Below are 8,081 nucleotides of genomic sequence, written 5' to 3' on the forward strand. Positions count from 1 at the left end.
GAATCATCCTGGCTTTTGTTCAGTTCAGTGGTATGTTTACTTCAGATCTGCTTTCACCAATGTGTGAAATCATAGGTCAGAATCTCTTGTGCAGAGCGTTGTTTTAAACTCAACAGGATTTTAAAAAAAAAGCCTGTATATTCATGGTGTAGATGTTGTTCACTTCTTTCAGCAAATCTGTCTTGCGGGGGGGGGGGAGGAAAAAAGAAGGGAATGATGATTTCCTGCTGCCAGCTTCTCTCCACACCTCCGTCCTCTTAGAGCTGAGCAAAGCCCCGCTGCCTTGCCACATAGTTGTAGCAGCATTTGGCCAGTAGTAATTGGGGTGCCAAATTGGGACGGTTCTGATTTCGCCTGGGTTCCTCCACTGTCTACATAAAATTATTTTAAAATACCTCTTTTATGCACTGACTCTCTGGTTACCATTTACCTATGAACTTGGGCAGTTGCCAGCTACTCCAGCCTGCTCATGTCTCTGAAAAGCATGCTGGGATTGTTAAAGAGGTTGTGAGCCTCTAGTCTGGGTGGATTTAAAGCAAAAAAAAAAAAAATCCTCCTGGATTTTTATTCGAATGTGTGTTTAGGCAGCTTCCTGAGCTTAGTATGTGTGCCCTGTAGAGTCATACTCCCAATCTGTTTTGGATTTGAATTAATTAAGGTCTGTTCCCTTTTCCTATTCTTGAGCGATTCATTTAATCTGTTTTCATATATGAGATGTAGTGGAGTCACCTGTGTCCTTTCTTAATCTCATCCATACTTCTTTCATCCTTGATTTATACAATATATGTAATTCCTTCCTCCCCCCAAAATGTTGTAACTGATTGCAGAGTGAGAGAATGAGAAGCAGAACTGCTGAAAAGGAATCTTCTTCCTATGGAAACCCCATAGTTTAAAGGTTTGTTTATTTGTTTGTTTTTAATCCTGAATCAGGATCGTGAAATATAATTTTGCATATAATTATTGATTATAAAAAAAGTACTTTGCCTAAAACAAAACACTAGATTTGTGTACATGCATGTATATACAAAATTCTATTCCATCTTGATTTTTATAAGTCAACAGGGTTCTTTTAAGATAGTATTAATGTCGATGAAACAGTATTTTCTTATGCAGAGCTGTTTGGGTTTTCTTTTTGTCTGGGTTTTTTACAGTATACAGGAGGAGCTATTTTTCATTATCTGTCTGGATATTATATGTGTGTCCATGTGTTGTCTGTGTGGCTTTGTGGTCGCGACAGATGGCTGAGGAGTTCTGGATCCTGTTCAGTGCTCTGTTTCAGTGTTTCACTGAGCTGGTTTTGGAGGGCCGTCTTCTCAAAGCTAGACACTTTTAGCCATGTTAAGGAACCCAAGTGCACAGGCAGATGCTCTTGCCTAAAACCTTCTTGGCTGTCCAGTTGAAAAATGCATCCAGATGTCTCTAGTTCTTTTTGGTATCGGGGTATAGAGGGACAGTTCTATTTTTGTTGTCTCCTGGCATTACCACAAAAAGAGAAAAAATTTGGATTAAAAACCGACACAGTATATATAAAAATAAAGTTCTTAATAGTTCAGTTAGATTATAAAGTAACCATCAGTGATTGTCGTGATTTTTCCTAATCTGCTTAGAGCGAAGGACTTATCTTGTGTTGAATTCTTTCCATGTTCTCATCAATAGCCAAGCTCTTTTTACAGAGATTTCAGTCTCTAAGTTTTCTTTTCTGGTGTCCTGACTTCAACTCCTTTTTTGCTGTTTTCCATCCAAGTCCAAACAGTCCAACATAATGGATTGCAGTCCAACATAATGGATTTATTCATTTATATTTACTGCCCCAATACATACCACATTGTACATCCTTGTCCAAGTCAGTACATTTATCTACAGTTCACAGGAACAGTGATGTCAGTACAGTAATTGGATGAATTGGTTACTTGCCTAATGCAGCATTAGGAAGTAATACTATCTCTATCAACTATTACAGCCCAGAGCATAAGGGATTCAGTATATAAAAATTCCAAGTTTTAAGCTTTATCATGGGATAGATTTATAATGTTCTCTTCTTAATTCAAACATAAATCTTGCATGAGGAAAATTGGCTCAGATTTATGAAAATTGTGCTTTTGGCCCTCGTAAATGATATTATTAATCTTCTGCATACTAGGGCAGACTCGGATTAAGTCTGCATTTAAGGGATGCAGGTGCAAGACTGTAACGCTAAGTAAGAGTCAGGATGTCACTGGGGGCTGTGTCAGAAGAACGACTTCTGATCGTGTGCTCTTGCCAGAGCTTATTCCCCTTCTCCAAGGGGTGCCTGAAAAGCAGAGGCAGTTGTTCCTATAGCATAATAGCTCAAACACACACCTGTTCTGCTTTATTTTTCTTCAGGGAAGTAGGCAATAGCAATTAGTGCTGCTTCGTGACTTACTCTCAGTTTGGTGGTCTGTTCCTGGACTGTGTACGCAGATGCGCTGAAGGGTTTTTGGCCTCCTCCAATTTGGAGCCCTGGGAAGAAGCAGCTGCTGAGCTGAAGGAGACCGTGGCTAGGTTGCACAAGTGCCTTTCCTGTAGGGTTCAGTTCAAGACCTGTGTGAAGGGAGACGTGTATTAGCTCATCTTCTTTAGGGTAGAGAAGGTGGAGGAAGAAGGGAGAGGTGCGATGGGACAGGGCATAGTCTTTCCCCGTCGCACATAGGAAGCTGTAGCTGTTCAGGCAGAGCTTCTGCAGTGGGTCACTTGCATCTAAACCTTCTATGCACAAGAATGTGCAAATTGGCTCATGGGATCGTAGTAAACTTCTGTTATGACAATAGCTCAGCTAAGAACTGACTTTGAGCTGGTTTCTCTGCCTCAGGAGAAGCCTGCTAAAGGTGGAAAAAAACCCAAACGAGTAATATTTTTGTATCATAGTTGCATCCTGACCACTAGTGATAAAGTGCTGAGCACTCTTGCTGATTACAAATATTTTAAGCTTTATGTGCAACTGTTATCTCTAGGAGGCAAAACAGCAAATAGTGTCCTACCTGAATGCTACAGCAGTCTTCAGAGGGCCTGAGCAGGAGCTCTCTGTAGTTTCAGATCCTCCATCTCATCTCCACTTGCTTATAGGCCTGTTGGGAGTATAAAGACGGCAGTGGACCAGAAACAGAGTTTGGGATCTCAATACAGCGCTGTGGGAATGAGAGCAATCTTGCTCTTGTGAGCTTTAATTAAATATATTCCAATCTTATTCTGTGTAATGGTTGATCCTGAGGTGCATAGTGCAATTGTAGTATCAGCTTGAAAAAGAGCTATCAGAGAAGTGGGCTGATGTTTTGAGAACTATAATACAGATCTGAATCTATCTGTTGAACTGGAAATAGGGCTAAGATATTAACAGTGAAGATGATTACTTATTAGAATATTGTATGAAATAGTTGTGGTAGGTTCACTACTTCTCTGGTTTTTATATAAAAATTGAGTGTCTTCCTGCTTAAGCTGCTATGTTGTAATGCCAGGGTAGCTGGATGAAATGTTAGTAATTTAGGAGGTCAGAACAGGGGAACATAATTGTCCTCCTGGTCTTGAAAAGTAAGCTTCTATTTTAGAAAAGTGTAACTAAATAAGAGGAATTTGCAGGAAAGGACCATGCTAGCTCTGCCCCATGGTCTGTTTAATTCTCTGTCCTGTTTCTGAGAACAGCTAGAGGAAAGCGTAAAGCTTCCCCCTGCCCATGGGCTGTTAAGTCATAATTTGCCAAAGTGGGAAGGTTTTTCCTGTGCCAAAACAGTTAGTGGTTTGCTTGCATCATGGAGCGTGACACTTTTCCTAGCAACTTTTAACCATCTATTTCTGTTACCAGATTTAATTGTATAACTATTTACAACAAGCTGCTAGGCTCTTTGCCCCAGGAAGGCTGTGCCACAGTCCTTCGTAGAATCCGTGTCATCTAAATTAGCTTACTGATGCACAGTCTTTTTCTGTTTTAAATGTGTAATTACAATTTTTGTTCTGCATTTATTTGCTGCATTATGAGAGTTTTCCATCTCTTTATGACGTTTCTGCTGAACTGTCTGTAAGATGTGTCTCACGTGAAAGTCTTTCTGCACGCGTCTTTCAAAGCCTCTCTGTCCCGTGCGGATGTTACAAATCAGTTAGGCCTGCCTATAATGCCAAAACTCAGGACTTTTAAATTGCATACATTATGTCTTTGGCAAACATATGCCTGTGCACGGCACTGTGTGTGTGTGTGTGTGCATGTGCTGTCCTTGCTGATACAGTAGCAAAGTACCTGGAGGCAACTTTCTCAGAATCATTTAACCTATTTTAGTAGCGTTCACTGATTTCTGGATGCAGTAATCACAAGCTGTCCCTCCTCAAATGAAGAGCTCCTAGATGCTCTCCCCCAGAAACCAAACCGCTACACAGCTGCCTGTGCAAGCTTCCCCTTTTGCAGCATCTGTGTCACTGAAAGGAGCCCTCCAACCTGTGCTTTTGGAGACCTGTCGCGTTATTGCGGTGCTCTTTGAAAGACTTGCATGGTTGGAATTGAATGCATCTCCTGGGGCTGAACCTCCGAAAGGCAAAGAGGTAGTGGAAAAGTGCTGTTTGGCTGAGGCGTGAGCTGACAAGCCTGCGCTGGCCCTCTCCGCGGCGCAGATCCTTAGCTGCTGCAAATTGTCACAGCTCCACTGGGGCTAGTGGAGCTGTAGACACTTGCATCATGGAAGGGTCTGTCCCAAATGCTCCATAAGAACTGATCGTCCCTGTTTCAGGATATTTTCTTTTACACCTCTTGCTTAGTGAGTACTGGCTGCAACTAGAAACTTTGCTGTGGTGTTTCTGGAACACAGATCTGAGAAAGTGTTTTATATATTTATGGCTGGAAATAAATCTCCTAATGATTTTTGGTGGCTTTTTGAAACATCTGGCTTAGCCAGTTTTCCCAGTTTGAGATCAGATGCTTCACCTTTGTTTCTATTACGTAGTATTAAATGTGTTACTCGATCATCTCCTGTGGAACAGTGCTATGACTAAATGTGGTAAAATACATCAGCAGTCTACCAGTTTGTTGCGAAACGCATCCTTTCATCATAAGGCAGTAAAGACCTGACATTTCTATTGAGACTGTGCAGCTTTTAATATTTAGTATTACACTCATTCGTTTTCTGTCATGTTCTTTTTATTTAATGGGTTGTTGAAAATATTTGCTTTCTTCTCCAAACATCTCGGTCTTGTAATCATTCTGGAAGCATCTGGAACTAAAGTCTTTGATACTGTGTTTATCTGACTTTCACGCATTCAAAAAGTCTATCAGAGAAATCTGGAAATCGTTAAGATAATTATGTTCTCCATCTAAATACATTAAAATAGTAGTGAGACTAATTCCCTGGACTCTATGCGTGTTTGTGGTTGGTTTTTAAACTTTCTTCTTTGATGTTGTTTCCATGATGTTCTAATAACATTGGCTTTCCTTCTGCATTAGTGTCGAAGGACTATTGCTGAGTTACATTTGGTTATCTTATTGCGGGTTGATGTTGGGAAGAGGAAAGCAATGAAAAAGCTTGCTGAAATTGATGAAGAACACCAAGAAAGAGAGAGAATTTGAACGAGGGAGTGCTGAGATCTGGGCTCAGTGCCCTCTTCTGCTGCAGGTCTTCTGTGCAAGTGACTGGATTTCTCTGCCTCAGTCTTTTGTCTGAAAATTGGGAAGAATCCTCCGCTCAGGAGGAGGTTAACTCCGGTCCTTTTCCCAGTCTAGTATCTCCAAAATGGAGTATGTTTTTGATTGTGTGTGTGTGCATATTGCCTAACAAAAACTTAGCTCAAAACTTGGAGGTGGCATATAGGAGTCCTAACTCGTTAACATGGATGGCATTGCCAGGAGGTCAGTACCTCTTTGAAATTTGGTGGTGTACCTGAGAAATGTCCGTACCAGTTCAGATTTATTCAGTAAACTTATTCCCAGGCATGTAAGTGCGACTGTTTAACAACCGTTAAATGATATACTGAAGATTTTGGGGTAGCCAACGTGAGCCGAAGGTTCTGGCATATAGGCGAAGTTTCACCTTTGATAGAAGTGTCACCTTCTGTCAAGATCATGAAGTACTTGCTTAGTCTTCTATGAGACTTTTTTTTTATGCCCCCCCCACCCCATTAAAGGAATATACAACAGAGCTCACTAAATTTCTCTCTGCCCCACGCAGTAAAGACAAAACTTTTGCTTGCAATGAAAGTTGCACGGCTAACCACAGGTAACGTAGAAAATATCAGTATTATGAAAGAAATTAACTGGGTGCCAAGCCATCTAATTTACTGCCAGGATTGCTCTTCTGAAGTAAAGCCCAAATATGTATATCTATATAGCTTAATTAAGTAAACAACTTTAAAATATGACTTAAAGCATCCACATTGTGATTTCATGAAAAAAGCAGGGTGCTCTAAAAAGCATGAGGGAGGACTGCATTTCGGTGATCTGTCCCTCAGCAAATACTGTCATTTTTTCCTAATGTGTTTAGGAACAAAAGTGAAAATTTTGCCACTGGCTTTGACACCATTATGTTTTTAAGCACAAAACCAAGTGTAAACATCAATCTTGGAATTTTCTTTTCAGAAGTATCTTGTTTAAGTCCAAAGTGAACTGGAAACTCTAAAGTACTTTGCCATTTGCTACTGATATTGCCTTGCTACTGATATTACCAGGACTGTAAAACAGTAATATGTAGATAGCAATATCATAATGTACTCTTCAGTACAATCAGCAGTGATGAATTGCTTTTATATTTGCCTGCAAGTAGAAAGAAATGTGTGGATGCTTCCACATCGTTAAATGAAAACAGAAGCTAATGGTCAAAGAATATCACAGGATACTTGGTCTTACTGTAAAAAAAAAAAAAAAAGTTTGGTTTTTTTTATTACAGAAGTATAAAAGATGTAGAATTCCATTCTTACTGCTAAATCCTCAATATCAGTGTGTAGCCCGTCTTTCAAAGCAAGGCACTCAACCCAGTGACAGAAAGGCAACGGCTTGTGACAGATGATTTGCATTTGTTTACTCACTCACATGAACGATTCCAGCTAAACAATTCCAGGGAAAGAAGTTATTTCCATGAACTGAATTTTCTCTGATGCAGAAAAACTGTGCTTTTTTTTCCCCATTTATGTAACTAGAAAATTGGGCCATCACTCAAGTTTCTGTTTCTTCACCACCAGTAGTGAATAAATTCAACCTTGACATTTTGAGATAAAAGAGTGTTTTGCCTGAGCAAACTGCCACTGAGGCTTAGCTATCGTTGTTGCAAAGCTTAGAGCAGATGAAACAGCTGTTACAGCCCAGTTTAAATATGATGAACAAGAGTAAAGCATATTAACTCCAGCTGTGTACTGATAACAGCTGGGAAGGAAAATCACTGCATGGGAGCCTTAAAGTAAACTTTGAATTCTAGCGTGGTTCACCAAGGTGAGTGTCCTGGAGGGAGGAGCAGTGCTGAAAGCTTGATTCATAGAGGATTCGTGGAAAATCCCATGAGAAGCTCTTGTGCATCTCTTTGTGCTTCTGTAAAGATATAGTGGGTTCTGTTGGTGGCGGTGGTATCACCTCTGTAGTTTTTCAGTACAAATCTTGTATCAGACTTAAGTTCATATGGCAATTTTGAGAACAGGGACAGTAGTGTGAGTAGAGTAATGGTGTCCCTTTTTAAGTAGGATTTTGAGCACCTGTTCTGCCTGGTTATAGACTACACTGTAATCTCTTGAATAGCATTCTGCTCTTGCAGAATAACATGTACCAGTGTTCAGGCTACTTATGAATTTTTTTATGTTCAGGTCACTGCATTTTGTTCATTTTGGTCTACTGAGCACAAAGAGCAGTATAAAATCAGAGGAAGTGATTAATGTCACTTAGTAGTAAAAATAGCAAAAGTTCTTCAGAGAAAATTGCATTAAACGAAAAAATTCCTTGAGTCCTTGTTGCAGTAGGATAATGGTTCACTTTAGCTGTTTGATAGGTTTAGGACTAATGGGAATATATTTTAAGAATTTCCTTCTAATTGGTACTCTACGGTAGCTTGTAATTAAGAATAATTCTGGAACAGTTATGTAGTTGTAGTAATAGATCTTCATTATAT

The sequence above is a fragment of the Apteryx rowi genome, unplaced genomic scaffold (assembly GCF_003343035.1).
Source record: "Apteryx rowi isolate R43461 unplaced genomic scaffold, aptRow1 scaffold_5, whole genome shotgun sequence".
NCBI lineage: Eukaryota > Metazoa > Chordata > Aves > Apterygiformes > Apterygidae > Apteryx > Apteryx rowi.